The 21,763-nt window shown below is 40.6% G+C and overlaps 1 protein-coding gene across 16 annotated transcripts in view; it reads right to left on the minus strand.

Annotated features, from left to right (window-relative positions):
* Window positions 1–21,687, minus strand: part of LOC102693209 (sorbin and SH3 domain-containing protein 2) — an 85,249-nt gene extending 63,562 nt beyond the window's left edge. For 5 of the 16 annotated variants that reach the window (XM_069193295.1, XM_069193290.1, XM_069193281.1 and 2 more), the window contains exons 1-2: window positions 21,071–21,684; window positions 4,787–4,910 (exon numbers count right to left, since the gene is read on the minus strand). The gene's annotated coding sequence lies outside the window, so the exon portion shown is untranslated. Of the gene's footprint in view, window positions 1–4,786; window positions 4,911–21,070 lie in introns of all 16 variants that reach the window. The other 11 variants (XM_069193271.1, XM_069193275.1, XM_069193277.1 and 8 more) reach the window with 6 other exon arrangements.
* Window positions 21,688–21,763: the final 76 nt, after the last annotated feature.

Genomic DNA, 21,763 nt, shown 5'->3' on the forward strand with positions numbered 1-21,763 from the left:
AAGCAGAACCTACTGTAGCTCTACAGAATTAGGTTTTTGTTCAGTTTTCATTAACCAACAAAACTGCCGCGTTAGACATACAGTAGAAACGAGAGATTATCAGATACGACACATAAAAACCAACTACAGAACAAATTTGATTCAAAAAATTTTTTTAAATTGAACTATCTGAAACAAAGTGCCTTTAATTTAACAGCAATTCAGAGGTTATAGTTGTGTTGCAGATTACTCTTAGCTTAGCTGCTGTAGCATTGTCAGATGTGTAGTCAATTGCCAGCATAAATATTTTTTCAGTGACATAGGAATCAAGGACAGCTGTAATACTCGCACATGTCACGGGAATTGAAAGGCTCATTAAATGTCTCACAATACCCCCATTTAGAATATTTAAGATTTTCTGCAATATTTTTGACTCTGAAAGAACTATTCACACTTGCAGTGAATAAGTCACACCGCTGTGCTAATGAATAAAAATGAAGGAAAAAAAATCTTGTACACGAATGGTATTTTAAAATAACGGGCAATGACAAGAAATTTATACTTGAACATTGATCATACCACAAGTTTATTTCTAAAGTATGGGTACAACTTGTAAATTCCTTTCTCAAATCTGTTAGTGTCAGGAAACCAAAGCTATATTTCTAGTCGTTAAAGTCGATAAGAGGAGATAAGACACCATCCTAGTCCAAGCAAGGTCATGAGCACAAAACAAGTCTGCTGGCTTCTTTAAGGGTGTCTGCATGGCTAAACGTGAATTGGAACTGCTTGACTCCTTTAACTGCAGTGGTACGAATGGCTCTTTTTAAAAGGATACCGTCAATTGTTAACAACAGGCCACTCTGAGGTTTTATACAAAAAAACAAGAAAGGTCAACAGTTCAAATGAAGTTAAAGAACCAAGAGACTAAAGGACTGTCTTTTTAAAGATTTGTCTCTTAAGCATATGTACAAACAATGTCTTTTTCACTTCAGAAAAACAGACTTCTGCATATGTTTAATATACAGTACTGCAAACTACTTTCAGAAAATGTGATCTGGAAGTTTTCAGCACCAATTTAGAATATATGAACCAAATTCATAAGATGAGCAAATTAACTCGTTTGTCAAAAAAAAAAAGCTAGGTTATTTCAGTGTGTGACTTCTTGTGTTTCCATGCATATCTGCAAAATACCCCTGCTGACCGAGACATTTTTGCACCAGATATCACTTACTGCTGTCAGCCACTCATGAATTGGCTGGGTCACTGTCATTTACCAATGATAATCAGGAAAGACTTGATATTTGTATTCTCTGTGTTAGCTAGGGAGATGAAACACAATTTCAATGGTGAGCCATTTTAACAACATCTCCATGGAAATGAACAAGGAAAGCTAAACCACATTATTCCTGATACCGGGGAAAAAGGCGTCATTGTTGCTCTCCATTTTTATCACAATCATGTACTAAGTGACCTTATAGCTTCTGCCAAAGGCTGCAATCTGTCCCCCACCAGACTTGTGATTTATTTTCTACATACAGTATTGTGGAACTGTGCAGTCAACTCTTAATTTCTAAAAGACTCCATTTTTAGTATTTTGAATACTTGGATCAGGTGTCCATGTGGTTTTCTCTGTTCAAGACTGAAAAAGATTAATTTCCTTCAGCCTACCATTGTACTGTAGATCCTTCCTGCAAGCCCGAGAAGGGCCTGAACAGTCCTCACTACTCCAATCTTTTTTTAAAAAAAGTAGTGACCAACATTGTGCATCATATTATAAATCAGGTCTTAATAGTGTCTTGTGCTTTCTGTCAAATCAATGAGCCATGAAATATATTAATCAATAGTCAGAAACTACTTCAATACAGTGGTGTTCCTGTAAATGGAGACAGGGTCTTTTCTTTGCTTTGTGAGTAATAAACTAGGAATAGTAAATTCCAGGGCCTAGAGAACCAAGCTGATATTTGCTTTGTGCTCAAAAAGCAAAGCTTTGACATCTAGCCTATAGAGTTTGAAACGCATGTTAAATACTTTCAGAATCATACCAGTAAACCACGATTTCAGAAATACATACAGTAATCTGACAGCTCCCAGCAGCTCAGTAGGAGTTATGCACACCCTGCTGCTCAGAGCACGATGAGAATTTGAAAGCTGTATTAGTAACACGATAATCCTCGTGTGGAAAACATTTTTTCTGATTTTACTGTAAACGCATTGTTTTCCAAAACAATGAAAGAAAACAGCATTAAACTGGGTTCTTGTTTAAACGAAGAGTAAGACTTCTTAAAAGGGTGATTTCAAGGCTCAGCCCAAACATGAAGGTTATGTTTAATTCCTAAATATTTATCAGGTAATAATCTACATTTCTCACGAGTTGTTTTCAGGTTTGTATGGATTACTTGTCGTGTAATAAGATAATTCCTTTACTAAATGACAATAAAATATTAAAGGAACCCAAGACATTCACCTTCACCAAAACTTTCAAAGAGTTTTCTATTTGTTAAGTCAGTTGAAAAAATGGTTAAAAGGTCTATCAAAAACAAAAAAAAAAAGAAAAAAAAAACTCAGTACTATTTACAAAGAGAAATCTTTGCCAGTGGAAAGAAGAAATAAGGTACAGTACATCCCATTCTGCACAACAGCTCAATCGGGACTGAAGGAAAGTTACACACACACACACCGACATGTTTAAAATACATAAATACTCAAGTTAACACCAAGTCCACCGTCACATTCAATAGTGACACACAGTGATTTCAACAGGTGTGCAGTTCTTTCAGTTCTCTCTTCATGGACCTTCTAACATTTAGTTTTACATACTGTATCTGATCTTTATAGAAGATGAAAAAAATAAATAAAATACAGTAACTCAATTTTAACCGAATGTAAGAAAAGGCTTTGTAAGTATGTCTCTTTTGAGAATTTTTCTTTTTGTTGAAGTGTTAAAAAATAACTCGCTGAACAACTTCTTGACGAAAAAAAAGGAAAAGCCCGAAAAAAATAATTCATGATACACTCCTCTTGACAAGGTATTTCACACTACATTCGCCGTGTATCAATGCCCCATTGTACTCTGTAAATGTAAGATTTCACCTTTAACAAGCTATATAAAAAAAAGAGATGCTAAATTCTCCAGACACACTCTGTGTAAACAAAGCCCGGCACATTTATTTTGTCTTCGCGGATTTTTAACGTCACTCTTTGCAGCCAACTATAAAAGACGCAGTGTTGAGCGAGCGGAGGGCTGGCACAGAGTGCTACAGTGTGTATCGGGGAAAGCAGCACCGTGTATTGAAGGAGAAGGCGAAATTCCTCCGGACCTCTGGGATCTCCCTGACTGAACCCGATTATGTGCAACAGTAAAAGGCTCACGTACAGCATTTGTGTGCACAACACAATAGCACAAAGGGGACCAGGAAGACGGGAGGGGAAAAAAGGCAGCAACATTTGCTTACTTAATGGCTTGTGTGATATGGCTTTGAGGAAGTAAATTATTTACTTTCTGTGTGGGAATACAGGGTTTTCACTTTGTCTTCATCTTCAGGTGATTTGGGGACACTTAAGGTGTCAAGTCAAAAAAGATCTTTAAAAACAATTTAAGAAAGCTTTCTACCATCTCTAAAGACTGCATAAAGTGTGATTACACTTTATTACACTGACATATAACAAGCTAAATCATTGAATTTCTTAGGAACATCATATTAGCGTAGTAAATAAGCAATGCAAGCTGCAGTTTACTAAACATTTTTAATGGTTCACCATAGACAAATACAAGACATTAAATATGAAGTGTAAAGTTCATATGTAATCGAATGCTTCTGGACAGAGAATGGCAGATTTTTTCAGCAACCGTGTTATTTCTGTGGCAAAGAAGAACCATTTAGTAATCGCTTTGTTCCTACAGGAAGAATTAAACCCCTGACCACAGGGAATGTGACCTCTCCCAACACGTCTCCAGGAGTCTACAATCAGCCTCCAAATTCACATCCCCGTCAGTCAGGCGATGGAATCGAACCCTCTTTCTCAGGGATGCAGGCGGAGAAGCATTCGGAGAATGCCGACAAGGAACCACTTCTTTTCTTTACTTTTTACAAAGCAATAACCTGATACAACAAATCTCCTGATGGAAAGTACGGTGAGGCAGCAAATATCAGTATCAAAGGAAAAGGACTTGATGATTTAAACTGCAAATAAGATGCTTTTATGCCTTGGGTTAAGCATGAACCTAAAATACTTTCGCCTACTGTAGCTTTAAGAAAGAAAGTCAAACAATTTCAAGAAGGAATCCTTCCTGCAATAAAAGTAATAAAAAGAGAATCTGGAATATTTCACCTGTAGTTTGCTTTTTCAAAAAAAACTTAATTGATGGTATTTGTTTACTGAAGGATAATTTCACAAGACACTAATAAGTAAAATGACTTCTGGATCTCGGATATGCATCCATATGGTCTAATAGTATGCAATCACAAAATACTGTTCAGTATCACGGCATAGTAGACAAAGCATCCTGCTACCACTTATCTGCTTTTCATACTACAGTAATTGATTTATATTTTTATAATTATTTTACATGCAATTTATAAAATGTTCATTTGTGCATAAAACTACACGATGCACTAGGGAAACTGTCAACTACAGTACACAGAAAAACACCCTCTGACAGCAGTCAACCAGCCACTGATCAGATCAGATCAGATCAGATCAAGACACAAATCAGATAAATGCAAGAACACTTAGTTGTGTTCAAACGTATCTTGCAAAAACGTAATGGAACTTGCCTAACAAAAGAACACAAAGAAATAAATCTTACCAAACTGTTCAGCTACTTATTTGGAGGGTTGGACATCAGTCAAGATCCACATGAAGCTTCTTCCCTTCTGCTCAAAGGATCTGGCTGTTCTTTCTGGGTTTAGACTCAAGCCCGCTCCTGGTGACTGCAGGCAAAAGAGAGAGCATGAGAATCGCAGTTCCTGCTGGAGTTGTAGTCTGTGTGGTTTGCGCTATTTTCAGAGGCAGACCCATATATCCAGGGCTGGAAAGTTACTCCAGCGCTCTGGGGAAAAGTGACAACACATACACAGGACCAACTTTGTGTGAAGTATGGGAGCAATTCAGCTATGCGAAGACTAGGCATGCATCTTGTGAGATTAACGCCACGGGAAACCATCAAAGATAACTCTGGCAGCGCTTTATGAACAAGTTCTGATTTCACCTCTGCCTTGGCAGACTGCGCAGCCTGAAAGGTACTGTAGCACGCGCACCCCAAAGCTTCCCCCGTAAAAGGACAGCCCTCTTTTTAGACGGCACTGCCGAAGCTCTAGCGGGATTTCTTGACAAAAGGGGTTTTAAAGTTGTACGTGATGTTTCAGGTGGTTGGCATGGGTTCTATTTTTACCTGCTACAGCTTCATGCTGTTGGCAGCGCTCGTCCCTCAGCGAGACGGACACCGCTTAGAGCAAGTCAAGAAAGTAATCCTGTCGGACTGCGGCCGTGCAAAGATAAATGAAGTGACTGCTCACTTCGGATCGTTAATTATCGGGGCCAGGCGGTCCCGTGAATTCGGTACTCCTTGCAGGCACACACTCACGGGTCGGGAGTTAAGGCTCGGCTTGCTCCAGGTGGACAACACCCACTGGAAGCACCATGAAGTGTCTTTATCCCTGGCTGTCCGGAGGGCTGTGAGACAGCCATTTCAATTTCAGTCTTACATTTGGCTTTTGATCACATGTGGTCATTAATTATTGCATGCTTTGGGTGGCTTCCCAGAGAAATCCAAAATAAAACTAGCCCAGATCATACTATCTGTCATCTACAGAATGCAACTGAGGAGAAAACAAAGCCAAGTCAGCATAATTTTTTAATCAGGGCTTAACCAGCAACGCAATCACCAAACCACCAGTGGGCTGAATCCCGAACCAATTCACTTAGTACACCAAAACTCTGAAGAATGCAGGAAAGCTATATATATACACACATACACACAATACATGCTTCAACTACTGAATCGCAGCATTTCGATGTATGCCAAAAAGGTCTGAAAACAAAGTTCTGCAGCTGAAACCCGTGAAGCAAAAGTTTTAAAAAGCACAGTGTGGCGGTTTTAAGTCAACGTATACAGATTTGAAAAATCACCAACAGAAACAAGAAAAGAAAGGGTTCTGGATGTGTGCTTTGAGTGTCTTTCAAACCGATGAAAGTATTGTGCTTCACAGCTGACCGCTTGACCCTTTCTTGTTCAACATATGTTGTTTATGTCTCCCTGGAAGAAAAAAAGAAGTTTGCTTTATAAATGACTTTTAAACTGACAGTTAAACTCAGTTATAGAGCAAGTACAGTATATGCCCTACATATATATATATATTCTTATTAGTGACCACAGACTCCAAAGCCCTCCGCAGTGAATTGTAGGACAGGAAAGTTTCTGCATCTCACAGATCCACTCAAAAGCCGTGAACACCAGACTGATACCAAACGTCCCCTAACCAGAAGCAGCTGATCTGGAGCCCGAGATTGCCCTTGGTGAAAGCTGTCAGACTGACTGGTCTGAGGGTGCATCTACAGCGGTGTGCACACCCCGTCAGGCCATCACTTTATCCTAGAGACCCACCCCCTTGACTGAAGCAGTTCAGCAGGTCCTTCACTATACACAAGGTCTGCGGACAGACCATGGACACAGCGTGATTTTCTTTATTGTCATACTTTGCTAACTCTCCACTTGATGTTTTTCTGCCATGTTGCTTTTTCAATCAAACTTTAATGCAGAGAAACACTATACAGTAGGTGTCGGTGTTTGCAATTAGCCCTGTACTGCATGAAGCCTGCCACAGATTTTTTTTTAAGCTAAATAATGCAGTGCTCACATATATAAGCAGTGCATAATAGTCAATAACACAATGATCATCTGTAATCTTCAGTGACATACAGGGTTATAATATTGCAATTCCAGATCCATTATCCCAAAACCAGGACTTCAATTTGTGAATGACTGAAAATGTAGTCTGAGCTGAGAACTCAAACAAATCTCCATTTGTGTTTATATCTGCTAAACCACAATCAAATGAGAAGGAACAACATTTTTACTTGTAGTTTTTTCACACCAGTGGTATATAAATACTAGGCTTCTATATCCAGCTCCGCAACCCACACCAAACAAATCTTTGTGTCGGCTGCAATTTGCGCATGGAGTTTTTTTGTAGTCATTTTATGTGCGACAGCTGCCACTTTCAGCATTCTGATGGGCTCTGTGTTGTTTCATCCTCTCCAGGTACAGTATATCCTGCCTTGAGCCCAATGTTTCCCAGGACAGGCCACCTGCACCCCGAACTGGATGATGATGATGATGATGATGATGATGATTTTTCCTACACAAACATATAGGGCTTGCTCTATGTCTTCTATTTTACTTGTAAGTTTAAATCAATATGATCACTAATCAATTAATAAATAACACAACTAGAGATATTTTAGAGTATTCTGGCCTATTTCCTAAAAAACAGCACTTAAAAATAAATGCTCAGCTTGAGTTAAAATAGGACCAAGATAATCACAGATTAACATTGGAAAGAAAGAGTTCAGTGAGTTTTCTACTATAATTAAAAATGGAGCGAGGAATTGGAATTGACAAAGGTAAATCAAGATACCTTGACCATCTTTATAGGATGAAGGAAGACTTATATTATTTTGCACTACTCTAAAAAAAAAAATCTTTCAATAGTGCCTGTAGGATCTGATTTTTGTCCACGTACAAAACCCTGTAACAAATAAAACAATTTTCTTTGTCACGACAAAGAGGTGTGGAGTGCAGTCTTGGCTTCCCTCAGGCTTGTTCTGCTAACGAGATTAAAAATCACTAATTCCCCCCAGACTAGACGCAGAAAATAGCTGGTTCCACTGCTATTTATAAGCTTGAGCCAGCTCCCACAAAAGCCTGGGACCTCCCTTCATTTTGGTCCCACCTCCCTGCTCCAATATGGTGTGTTCTGACCCTCTTCCAACCTGCATAATCCAATGGGGACTCTAACAGTATGCGTTGGCTGCAGTGGAACAAGAAAACACCTGAAGAAGACGCAACAGCTGAAACACTGAGTTGACTCAAAAGACATCTTTACACTTTGTGGAAATAGCTTTTACTCAGGACTTTCATAATGGCCAAAATATGCCCCTTCAACAAATGTTATTTTCTGTACAGACCACAATATAAAACATTTTGTGCTGTTTAAATCTAAGCCAAATGATTTTGAAAAACAATGCCTTCACTGGTGAACCAAGGACAAGTTTTTAAATACTGTTGCTCAGCTGTTTTACTTTTGCACTGTAAGTGGTTGACCAGTGGGAATGACATGCTTCCTTTGCGCAGTCAGGTTCTCAATTGCCAATTTGTATTTCAATGCAAAGGCATTTTCTTCTATTAAACTTCCAGGTCTTACAGCAAAGTGGAAATAAAACTAATCTTCTTTCACAACTCTCACCAACCAGAGTAAAAGTACAGCTGAAGTGTAAAGGTTTTCCACAGCAAAATGGATGTGTAGGATCTGCGACGACAAACAAAACATGCCATCATTATTATCAAGGCACAGCCAAGAGCTTCCCTGCTACTCTGAAAGGGAAGATGTGCAAGAGAAACAATAGATCTCGGCTATGCATTATTTATGACTCGGGTTCTATGCCAGGATCCTGCAAAAGGGCAGATCTGCCAGAGCTTCCAAAAGCTCTGCAGGAACCACTGCAGTCGGTATGACAATGCTGCAAGGTCAAGCCCAGGCTCGCCTTCAGCAGTGAGCGGCAATGTGGGACTATGAGACAGGGCATGTGCTTCTGACAACATAGGTGACCTCTTCAGCTTACCCACGTCTGATGTATTGTAAGTAAAATCACATTGTGGACAGTATTGAGATAGTGTTGAAGGCAGGACGGGGAGGTCATCTATACTTGGGGGATACACTTTCCCTTATCCAATGTTCCGAAGTTTATCTTGAGCTTTGAGACCACCACTAAAGAATCCAAAGAGCAAGACGGAAATCCGAACGTCCATAACCAAAGGGCAAATTACTGCACAGAGCTGCTGCTGCTGCACACAAGGCATTGATGGGCAATAGCCAAGCATCATGAAGAACAATGATCCCCAGAAGAGATGGCAACCAGGACAACGGTTTGTCTAACATGAGACAAAAAGACTTCAGGAAGATCTGAAATGCATACTGCCATTCATTTTTCAAGTGTCAGCTCTGGCCACACTGTATAAAACGCATGAGAACGCTGGCAACAGCCGGGCACCTGAAAGGTGAGATTTAATATTACTGCTTTATTCCACCACAAATATTCCGAAAGGTTACACTAGATCAAAGGTCTGAGAAAGACAAAGCTCTAGTAAGGCCTCATTAAGAATACTGTCCATGAAGATGGTCACTACCTCATTACGTGTTACTGTCAACGCACTTCTGGAGCAGAGTTTCAGCACTCCTTCAGAGATGTGTCCTTCACCAATGGCACCACCTGCCTGTAAACACACTCGCAAAAAAGGATATTGGTGCCCGGAGCCAGTCCAGAGAAGAGGGGCAAGATTCCTTTGAGCCCAGGGAAGTATGTCCTACACCAACAGGCTTAAAGAAATAAACTGAACTGAAGACCTGATTCACGTTTTCCAGATCCCCAAAGACACTGACAGTCCATCATTGGAGTTCTTCAGTATCAAAAACGAACAGTGTGGAAGTCTGTTTAAAACTGAGAACGGGAGGCACAGGAGTGTGGAACAAGCGACCCAGCCATGTTCTTGGAGCTGATATTCTGACTTCAAAAAACCACTGAATGAGATTGTCGGATCACCTGATAACTAATAGGGTAGACAGACCGAGTGGACTGTTCTTGCTTGCAGCCTTCCTCATGTCTTTTGTTGACAAATAAAAGCTGTCTGAAAAGCCATTACTTCACAGAGGTGTCCATTTGTGAAGGTCTAAGACATTTTCAGTATGAAAAACATCCATCTATCATCAGAAAACCATTAATTCCTAGCAAGGGGTGCACTTACTCAGAGCCTGTCCTAGAAGAGTAGGGTACAAACCAGGACCACAAAATGAGTAGGAGGCCAGTGACTAATATTCGCCCAAACTGATAAATCTGTTTAGTCACCAAACTTCTCATTTCACCTCAGCCTCATTCCCCCTTTTAATTAGAGGACCTTTAATTTGAGGGCACATTCCACCACTGTACATCCAGATAGTTTCCTTGTGGACTTCATGGCAGAAGGCAGAGCTGTTCCACATCATCTTACTGACTCGGTTTCAACAGCCAATACGTTATAAGCTAGGAATGCAATCTCATTAACCTCCTTGCGCTAAATTATAAATAGCTACAATTAAAAGGAAGTCTACACAATAAACACTCCTAGTAGTACAGCACCTATCTGCATCCCAGGGAAAAGAAACCTCAGCAATACTTGGTTTTATATGCTATGAACTATATTTGCTCTGTAAACATAGTAAATGGCCTAGTGAGGACCTATAATTGAACTGCTATAGGAGAAAGGGAGCACGAGTGGACAGTGCTAAAAGGAAATACTGCTGCAGATTTTCTATAAAAGGAGCTTCTTTTGTAATATACAATGGTACAAAAAAAACAAACAGTTCAAGTATCTTTACTCTACAGCAGAATCTGATCAAAAAGGGGATGTAAATAATGAATGTGTTGCGGAAACACATAGGCAGATTTCAGACATCAAACAGTCATCCTCCTTCCTGAATACAGATTTGGAGTCCATACACGGTACTTAATAGCAAAAGAGCAATTGGAAATTTGGAAACCTCCCAGTATGTGGATATGCTTTTAAAGCACATGGTTTAACTAAAGTAAGAGATGCAACCTCATTATGGAGGTCAAATAACCCCCTGGAAATCAGAAACAATAAAACTTTAGGTTTGCTCAACCAAAAAAAACCATTGTTCAACATAACCGTAAAAATGTTCAATAAAACATCCTTTCCCCTTCTTCCCCTGCTGTATGTTTGCTCTCTGGACATTTTGTCCTGCAATTAGACACTTAATGAGGGAAAGAATCATGAGGTACAGTACTTTACCTGTGAGCATCTGTTTAGCTATATTTCTCAGTGTAGAGATGCAGGCAGATTCCTGCAATTTGCTACACCACTCTATTCAGTATTGCGGTAATACTGTACATTGTTCACAGTGAGCTTTGATTTTGCAAGGTTCCTTTAAACGGCACTACATCAGATAACAGCATTTAACCTTGGATAAAAGTAGATGCCAATATACAACGAACAACAGCACAATCCTACACAAAACAAAAATAGACTTGATCTCTTTCTCACACTCAATTCACAGACGTGACTTCTCTCCCCTCTTTGTTACTCCAGCCTGACAAGTTATTAAGCTCCTTGTGTCCCTGTCCAACTCCAGGACACAAGTGTGTACAGGCCTGTGCTTCAAAGGTGTCAGAAGGGGCTTTGCACCTGCTTCAGTGGTGTGGCACATTTCAAGTGACTGCTTTTTTATGCTAAGCCGATCTCTTTGCGTTTAAATAAGCAAAACCAAACTGTTCAGCTTTCAGACGTAAAATGTCGCTGCAGTTCTTAAAAGACTCTGCAAGGTTTGTCACATTAGCCCAGCTGCTGGAACGTGACCCACTGCACATCCATTACAGTGATGAGCGATGGGAAAAGGGACATTGAATTCTCAATGCAACTTTATCTTCGCCATAAGACCAACACTGACGATAACCCCCTAAACAATCATTAGAGGACACATTCACAAAGACCAAGTAATCCTGGATTGCAACGAGGTAAATGTGGTTTAATCAACTGACATCTACACAGACAATACAGGGTGTGCCCCTGCCATAAATCACAGAACGACAACTAATACCATACTGATAACTATATCATCTGGAATTCCGAAGGTAACCCACCTGCTAATGTTCAATAAACCTGAATTTACTGTATAATACTCATACAAATGGTCAAATGTCCATTCATAGATGTACAAACATATAACCAATCCTAATTAAAATATTCTGCGTTTATAGTAAATGTATATCTATTGCTCTCTAAAAGTGTGTTTTTTTCTAACATTCAGGTGTAATGCCTTTCAAGTACAATGTGTCAAGCTCACTGTGGAGAATAACAAGGAAATAACTGTAATTTCAAAACATTTCCATGCAAAGCACTTCTTTTCAATTTTTTCACTCAAGCATTTCTTCCTGGGGGGTGGGTGGTTATGATCGCTTTTAGTCATTGCTACCAAAATTTAGTCATTACCAGCGTCTGTGTCTTGTTTGTTAGCAGATGTCAGGTTCTGATGAGGCTTGAATCTATCAGAATCCTGGCTGGCAGGTTGATTTCACTATTAGACTCTTATAGCTTGACTATTAAAACAGATTCACAGTTAACTCTGTTTCCCCCTCATTCAGACAGAGATACCACCGGCAACCTACCTCTTTCGTTGTGAAAAGCCACTCGGGTTTTGGGCAAGAACAAGCACTCATGCTTCAATAGTTTAATTTAAAAAGTGAATTTACTTTTGTTCATTGGCTAGAAGAGGTGACAATAAAAAAAACCTCCTTCTAAGGCGTAGTGTTCAAAAACGTAGGGGTCAAAACTGAAGATACTGAGACCCTGAAAAGAAACCAAGGGGATGTCTGCCTTATAATGCAAATAAAAAAAACAACAACACTAAGATGCGTTTCATCTCAGGCCACAGAATTTAGCATTCTTCCCCGTGGACAAACGGGTGGCATTCTCCGATTCCCTGTTATTCACACATTGCCCTGTATTATTTGCAAACTGGCAAAGAGCGGGTGTAATCAAATAATTTTTTTCGTAGCTCTATTTAAAATGCAACATCAAATAGCCACAGTATTATCAAATTCAATGGAGTCTGCAAATGGTTTTCAGACATTCCTAACTGTGCACTGTTAGCCAAACGACTTTTCCCCCCAAGAGTTTCACACAGTGACTGAACAGCCTTACCCTTTCTCTGTTCAAATTCAAAGGTATTCTGAAGCACAGTCTTGTATTTCAGCAGTGATCGTGTTACAGGGGATACATTTCGGACAGCTAACCTTGAATGAAAAGGAATTCTGTGTGAATGAACCTGCATAACTGGGCCTACAGGAAGTCAAACCATTATACAGTATGGACAAGATGTCAGACATGTCGTCTTGTGATTTTGTTGTGTGACTGGCAGGTCAAGCTAATGTAATAGTCACACAAAGTAAGCATTTTGAAATGGCAAATACTGTAGCTCCTGTTAGTCATAACTTCCAGGCTTGAATAAGCCAAAAAATTATACACATTTATGTTGGTATAGCCCATATTACATGGTCTTAAACTTTTAGACTGCAGAATGCACCACATGCCCCGTTACAGTAATTATACAAGTACAAAAAATAAACCTTGAAAATAAATATTATGCTATACTTTGCGTATCCACTGTAACTTCTAAATTAGTGTTTTTTTTTAATGAGTTGCCCACCCATGTAAGAAAAAGTGTGTTCAAACTTGTATGCAGCAGCTTATACTGTACTAGACACTTTACTATTGTAGACATGAAAAAAAACAAGACACTTAACTGTTATACCAAAATGAATATCACGCCTCACAAAATGTAAACAAGTTTGGGGACAGCAGGCATTCTACTGTAAAATATTAATTGCAAATGTATTAATGCAAGCATCAACACATTTGTAGGAATACAGCTTTGCTGTACAGCAAGAGATTTAATCTGCACTGAAGATCACAGTAGTGCTCTTCTCCTTGAAGCGTTACTCTTAGGAGGCACAAACCATAAATCAAAAGACTGACTAGAGATGTTAGCCTGAGTAAGAAAATTAAAAACATTTCATCAGTCTTAAGTCAAACAGAGACTTGGGCTATAAAAAGACATTGCTGATTCAGATTTCAAAAGAGCTTCCTCATTCAGCACTGTGCTCGCTTTTCTAACTAAGCCATTAAGGACTGACAGAAAACTGATGGCCTTCTAAGGGTCATCTTGACTATATTCCATAAAATTCCACAACTGACCATCTCACATTTTCTGCACAGTATTGCCAGGGATGAGGCTTATAACATTGGAATGCAAAGCCAAATAGTCAGGTCCCTGTGACGCTTTTATGGCTAAGTTAAGGCTCAGCAAACATTCGACCCGTGACCTCCAACATACAATTACAACACAAGTTGTGTCCTTTTTAACTCCCCGTTTAAAAGCATGGGCCTTTGCAAGGTTCTCAAAAATCAGGGCTGTGCTTCACCAGTCAATGCTGGTGCTGTTTTAGTCATATACCTTTATATTTTCTATTCACTTCTCATTTAAAAGTAGGAAACTTAAATCCCTGCGTTTCTGCGATATAGTTTCGACTGTATTTATTTTTGTGATGGGGGGGTCGGAGTGTCCCTTCAGTGCAGGGTTTTCAAACCTGTATCACAGAGGTGTCTTCAGGTCCTTGTTCCTGAACTCTCAGTTACAGTACATAACTGGTCTAAAGATTTAGTGAACTGCATAACTGCAATATTTCTAACCAGGCTCCGACGTGCATTACTATGATATTAACAAAAATCCTACAGTACATGCAATATAGATGACCAGGAAAATTTTTAGGTCCGTGCTCCTCAAACCTTTCAGAGGAACTATAAATAAAAATGGTTGATGATTTTTTTTCACAACCCTGAACTGCTAGCACAGCAATGAAATCCCTGAACTGCTAACACAGCAATGACAGTCAGTTGTATAATTGGAAAGGGAAAAGCCAGAGTAAATCTAGTAATTTTTTAGGTCTTGCCTGGAAGGAGCAAAAAAAGTGCTAAATGTCCCCATGTTGAAAACACAGCACATCAGAAAATACATGCCACTCCATAAAATGGAATGGGACAGGTTTCCAGCTTTTACAATGAAAAGGCCTTCTTAACTTTAAAAGGAAAAGTCTTAGCATTATTAGTAAAAAAGCTGACACAGCACATGGATAAGAAAGACTACGTTTTCCTGAATTCTGCTATTTCAAGCTCTTTACTGACACAAAGGAGAAGTCTTACAGCATTCTAATTAATTTGACCTGCTCTTTGCAAGCAATACATGAAGAATTTTGAAATGTCGATATCTCTATATTGCATGAGAAATTAAATTACAAAATGTGAATCAGTGCCGGATATTTGCTATTGTTCCATGCCCGTAACTTTAACAGAATGAGATCTAAAACGAAAGAGCAGTTACTCTACAAACTGTATAGCATGTGCCTTTTGGTCAATTGATGAAAAGATTTAAGATTTTCCAAAATAAATGCATTCATAATCGATTAGGGGCAGTTAAAATTGAAAAATGCACCCGTCTTCAGGAGTAACTGGCAGTTTAGATGTACAGTGAACAAAAGATCAATGCACTACCAGATATCAAATAAAACCTGCACATATGCAGTATACTGTAATACATCATAGAGATAACTGAATCTGAAATTTAGGCAGAAAGGTTCCCCAACCATTATATTATCAATCGTAGTGAGAAAAAGCTGTGTGCGTCTGGTCATTGAAAATGAGGAGTCAAAATGGCTTAATGAGATTTTCAGCATGACTAATTTAAATGCCAATAATCACATTTTATTGTTATTGTCTGTTCAATTGAAAAGAAATATATTAGGTCACTAAACTGGTGAAACAAGAAAACACAGACTTTCATTGGGAAAAACTTGAATCATGATCACTTTAAACTACGCAGTACGAATCTACATCTAAAAAAGCATTTGGGCAGATTGCTGGGAGCGTTCGGTTGTGAATCCATGCACTGAATTTTACAATATCAATGACTATTTTTAGCAAAGTAATGACATCTGATTGGCAGTTCTTGAGCAGTCGTCTTTTGTTCATATTTTAGTATTTAATATCCACTTCTTGGAAGGGGATGGTATGCTAGGTTTAGAAAATCCCTACACTGAAAGTCTAGGACAAGCAAAGACACCTGACAGACCCTATTATTTTTTGGCTTCAAGCCCAATGAGCAATCTGATTTTTGACTATAACTAATCACCTCCTCTAAGACAAGGCAAGGCTCTATGCTTTAATCAGACCGCTTTGTCTCATCCCAGATTCTGCTAACTGATATTTCCAGTAAAGCACAACATTTCCCCAGTTTTAATTTCCAGGGAGATACAGACAAAAATTCATGTGAGCTCGTCTCACCCTGCTCTCACTCTTTCTCCGTTTCCACCCCAACAACGCTGCCATCAAATGTGGCAAAGCGACAGTAGGGCTGGGAAGATGGTCAATCTGAGTAATTAGTCAAGCTGGAGACAAATGACCTCATGCACAGCATGAGGAGAAGGCAAGGGCAGCATGGGGTTGAGGCAATTACTGTGGATGCCTCATGGCCCTCAGGCCCTGGGTTCGATTGCAGGCTGCTGATCTGTGTGGATTCTGCGTGTTTTGCGTGGTGCACTGGTTTCTTTGCATGCTGACCCGATTAACTGGATTCTGTCAGCGGTGTGTGTGTGTGTGCACGCCCCGTGACTGTAAGGCATCTGATACAGGGTGTAGTCTGACTTTGCATACTTACTGTACACCTCTCTGAGTTTATCACAAATTCACCCTGAACATCCGGCAGACTGCATTAAGGCTTCGGGCGGGAGGTATAAATTCTTCCGTAAAGATCCCCCAAATAAAACAGGACAATTATGCGTTGCAAGAAACACATACTGTACATGGTCAAGAAGTCCAAAAAAATCCTGGGCAGACACCAATGGAAGGAATACAACGGAAGACACGAAGATGAGCATTTCTCATGAAGACATTACTTCTCTTTTTGCATTGCCTTCTATCACCAAGGAAGAACCACTTTTGATTAAATTTGCCAGTTTATGCAGATTACAGTCAGCAAAGTCGAACTCAAGTACATAAATGACTGCACCTGTCATGACTCCATCCAAGAGAGTAATTAGGCAGCAGAACTAACAGAACACAGTGGGTTTGTGTCAGCTGTAGCTGACAGAAGCACCAACTCCAGTTTTTATTAATGAGCAGGAAATCATCTGTAAGGGCTGTACAAGGTAGTGGTGGTGATGCCACAACCAAAGTGAAACACTACAAAACATGGAGATGTGCCAAGGTCAGGTGAAGTGCTTTATAGCAAAGAACACAGGAAAGCTTAGAAATGAAAGAAGGTCATTTGTATCACTACGTCGTTAGTAGTTTATCGGTCCAGGGATCTTATCCAGCTGTTTCTTGAAGGAACACTGAATACTAGCTTCAACCACATGTTCATTCTGAGGAAAACCACTGCCTTTGTCAATGCTTTTGAGGATCTTGCATAATTGTATCACATCCCCGACAAAAGCTGTAGACAATATTCTAAACTACCCTACTTTCAGTTAATACACTTTCATATTAGTAGTAATATGAGTTAATAAAATAGGTTTTATGATCCATTATACACTCTTAACATATCCTTGATTTGGATTTTACCACTGTGTGTGTATATGGCCCAGCATTTTTCTTGCCTTATTCATTGGAATAGGATGCCATAGGAGTTGACCAGGAAGTGTGGTAGAAGAAAGCAGCCTGTGTGAACTCAGATGCAGTTTCCATTGTAACGGGACAGGAAACAAGGGAAGGTGTGTGTCCGAAAGAGTGCCTCCTATGTGCACTCATAATCCACTGTATATGGTAGCTCAGCCAAAAAGGTACCTTTTTTGACACCTCAAGGTTTTTAATCTATTATTTTGTTCCACAAAACAAATTCAAACAGCTATAAATCATTTCTTGACGATCATTTTAGCGGACCTAAAAGCACCACATCAAATGAAAAAATTTCAGCCAGTGGCAGAAGCCAAAAGGATGGAAGTAAAGACACAAGTAATAGTGCAAGAGCTGAAGACAGAAGTTTAATTTCAGTAGTGATCAGCATTAGCTTATTAGTTAAGCCGTAGCATCAGCCTGGCAAAATCAAGCCCCATCTCTTCCGCCGTGACAACGTTAACATCACGAGGACTAATAACCTGGTGCAGAGCAGTACATCTGACTCGCTCCTGATGAGGCCAGAGCCTGGAGACGATGAGACATCACTCGCCGGAGGTAAATACACACTCACGCATTGTAAACATTTTGGTTAAGGTTATTATACAAGCTGTGCTTGCCTTTAGTGACACCGTTTTTATGCTAAGTGTGCTGGCGCTTCAGAGGTTCTGATGAACCGATGTTCCACCCACACTTGTGCACAATTCTCATCTTGGCACTGGCCTCCCGTCCTGCCACCACTTGAAAACCCACAGCGATTGGAATGGGACTAGTAAAAAAAAAAAATCGGAACCCTGCTTTACTAAACAAAAAGAAATAATCATTAAAGGTCATTTTACTCGCAAGTAAATGATTCCTGTCCCGTTTAAAAAGGTATTTTTCTGCCAGCATAATGCTGGTTTTCCTTAGGATGTCGGTAAACGTGTGTTTGAGGCGATGAGGGTGGGGACACACACAAAGTCGTGGAGCTCCACGGGGATAAATGTCTGCCTTGACGCATCACCAAGAAGGATCGTGACAGCAAAGCAGATCCTCCACAGTGCTCGGCAGACCCTAAGCTCACCGAAGCTGCAGTGATGCGCATCAGCACGAGATCTCTCTAAAAGGTGTCTCTAAAAACTTGTTTCAGAGTCTGGCAAGCCTCAGCTGCTACACTACCTTACCGAGAGAAGCAGGCCCCCAGGAGCAAGGTTTCCTCCGGGGGGCGTGTGAAAACGTGAAAGCCGAGACGCTCGTGGACCTGACGCGACGTGGCCTCAAAAGACTGCCATATAAACAGCACCCGTCAGGACAAACGCCCTCAGGCCAGGGCCGGAGGCTCCTGACCCATATGACATCGGCGTGGAAATACAAAAAGCAGGTGGACAGCTGGAGTGGAGAAGACGGCACCAGCTCCTCCCGTCGCTGGTGAAGACAGCGCACAGAATAGCAGCATGGCTTGGTTACAAGCTCACAGCACAAAGCTGTGATCACTGACATGCTTATTGTGTCGATGACAGCAAAGCATCTTTGACATATGGATAATTTGAGAAGCTTTGTGCAGATCTCAGAGAACAGCACTTGAGACTTGGCAATTTCTGTAAATACTGCTAAAGCAAATGCACTTTTAGTGGCTCATAAAAATAACATTTGCTTTAAGTCTTTACAGTTCCAGTGATTGTGTAAAAACCTGTTTCTATTGTTAATTATTTGTGCATTGCAAACCATTGTGCCACATTGAGCATCAGTACAGTACATTGTGAGCATCAAAAATACTGATAAATTTTATTGTTTGATATGTAAGCTATATACTGTATATAAGCTTTACCATATAACTTACATGTTAAATTAAGTTAGTAAGGCAAAAAATCCCATTGGTACATTATGATTTTAAGAAATGAAGGGAATTTAAGAATTTCTATGATATAGTTCAAGTGACTGATTAGAGATGCCCGAGAACAAACTAATTATTCAGCAATTAATCCCCCCCAACAATATCAGCAGCAAAAAGGCTATTTGTCTTGCATCAGTGCACAGACTGTATAGCAACCATAATCTAAGACCAATGCTGTTAAAACCAGTGACACGATACTATGAATGCAATTTTAAATGATACTACATTAAGGCAGCGTGCCAACATGATTACTACAGTGTCCTGTGCTACTGTCCTATCCTGTGCTTAAAGGTTAATACTTTTAAAGTGTGGCAACTCGGGGGGGTAGCGGCAAAATAAGTTGATTTGCTGTTTCTGGCATTCATTAACAGAGCTGCTAGTGCGAAATTATAATGCGATGCAATCCGATCACGTGATATAAACTGCTGAAAGGCTGCGATGAATCTACAGTACGTCATTGTTTTACAGTCGCTTTTAAATGAGAAACAAATACAAATTTCAAATAAGATTTCAGTTAAGGTGTGAAAAGTGTCAACACAGATTAAATCGTGGTGGGGGGGAGCAACCTGCAAATGCCTTTATTAAAATTTAGTTTACTTTTATAACTCCGAAAACGCATTACAATTTGGAAACGATCACCTAATTTCAACGCTTAAAAGAAAAAAAAAACTCCGGAAAGCAACTGAATATGCCTGAACAGACAGTAATGAACATCTAGCATATCCTTTGCAATTTTAATCATGAAATCAGGATTCATGGTTTTAAGGTGACGCGTTCCGTTTCCTCTGGCAAATTAAGTTTTTAAAAGCATTTCCTGTCAATCCACAAGGCTCGATACAAAATATAGTTCTCTGGGAATAAGCACGGTCTCTATTTATACACATAAATCTATCTATACACTATACACATAAACAGCGGAGTGTTCGACGATTACTGTGGAAGTGACCTACAGTCAGCTCAAACCTGACTGTATAAACACAATCGGGTTGATGAAAACCGGTTTATTACAACTCCCTCCGTCAATGTGCCACTGGAAACGACGCGGGCATGGCGAGATAATGACCTCTAATCAGCCTCCGATCAAAGTGCTTCACATGAATGCCACGGCCGAACTCTCCCGTTTCCCCGACGTGTATCGGACTTCAAAACCCCCCCGATCTCCAAGCGCCGATTGAAGACACCACCGCGAACAGCAGCCCCGACAATGAAGGCTTTTGATTGCGGTCCCAGTCATTTGCCTGGCGGAGACAATAACTACAGCGCAATGTAAAGCGGAACTCGGCGAAAAGCTGTCGCGTTGAAACCCAAACTCTTATTATTCGAGTATTTGTAAATAAATAAGTAAAAATAAATAATGCATGTCCAGCACCGCTCACTTGAAATAACACCGGGCCGTTAAATGCCTTTATTTTGCCTTCTTGTTTTTGCAACATTACATACTGTATGGCTTCAGCCTCCTCTATGTTTTTTTTTTCCTTTATAATGCGCCGGCTGGTGATTGACAAACGGCAGGCTACTGTATCCGTTTATATGATGATCCATTATAACAGTAAGCATGTAACAAAGGCAGCAGCCTATTTTTAAAAGGTAGCTGAAGGCGCACGGCGGGGGTGTGGGGGGGGAGATATCTAACCCACAAAGGTGAAATCTGGTTGAATCCCACCATCCAGAAAGGGATTCGCAGGCAGACGAGGACGCATCTGGGCTACCTTGTCCCTTACCTAGCGCCGGGTTATCCCAGGAAAATCGGCTTGCTTGCGTTTCGGGAGTCAAGGGGACCCAGCGCACTTGCGGCAAAGTGAGGTGAGGTCCATGCAAACTCGCGGTAGCGGGGACTGCAGTCCACTCCTCACGCCGGAGCCCGGGCGACAATCACACACCTGCTTCTCCCGGTGGCGTCGGTCCGACAGAGGCTCCTCCGAGACTGTGGGCGCAGGGAAACACACCCCCCACCGGATTTGGGATGCACTCGCTCCTCTCCTGCGGGGTGGACGGCGGTCCGCTAAAATTGCATTGCAGCAGTAACGCCGTCTCTTCACAGGGAGACAAAACACGGCTTGCAAGGTGCTTGGCAGAGCAGGAGATAACGCAGAGTCACGTTACTATTCTGCATCCTACATGCCAGTATAGGGTCCAGACGCTAGCTGCCGCCGGGTAGTCAGGGTGGCAGCACAGTAACAACATGCTCAGCGCCCGCGATCATCCGCCGTCGTGCTCCCCTCAGCCCTTGGTTTCCAGTGAATAAATTATTTTATTCCAGTATAAAAGGGGGGAATATTGCCACACCGCGCTCCCATAATAAGCAAGATGGCTGGTGCCTCCAGTGGCGCTGCGGACCTGCTCATTGGCTTCAATCGGGGGGGGGGGGGGTTCGTAGTCATGGAAACGACCAACAAGTTCAATTTGTGCCGTGG

This window comes from Lepisosteus oculatus, chromosome 1 (assembly GCF_040954835.1).
Source record: "Lepisosteus oculatus isolate fLepOcu1 chromosome 1, fLepOcu1.hap2, whole genome shotgun sequence".
NCBI lineage: Eukaryota > Metazoa > Chordata > Actinopteri > Semionotiformes > Lepisosteidae > Lepisosteus > Lepisosteus oculatus.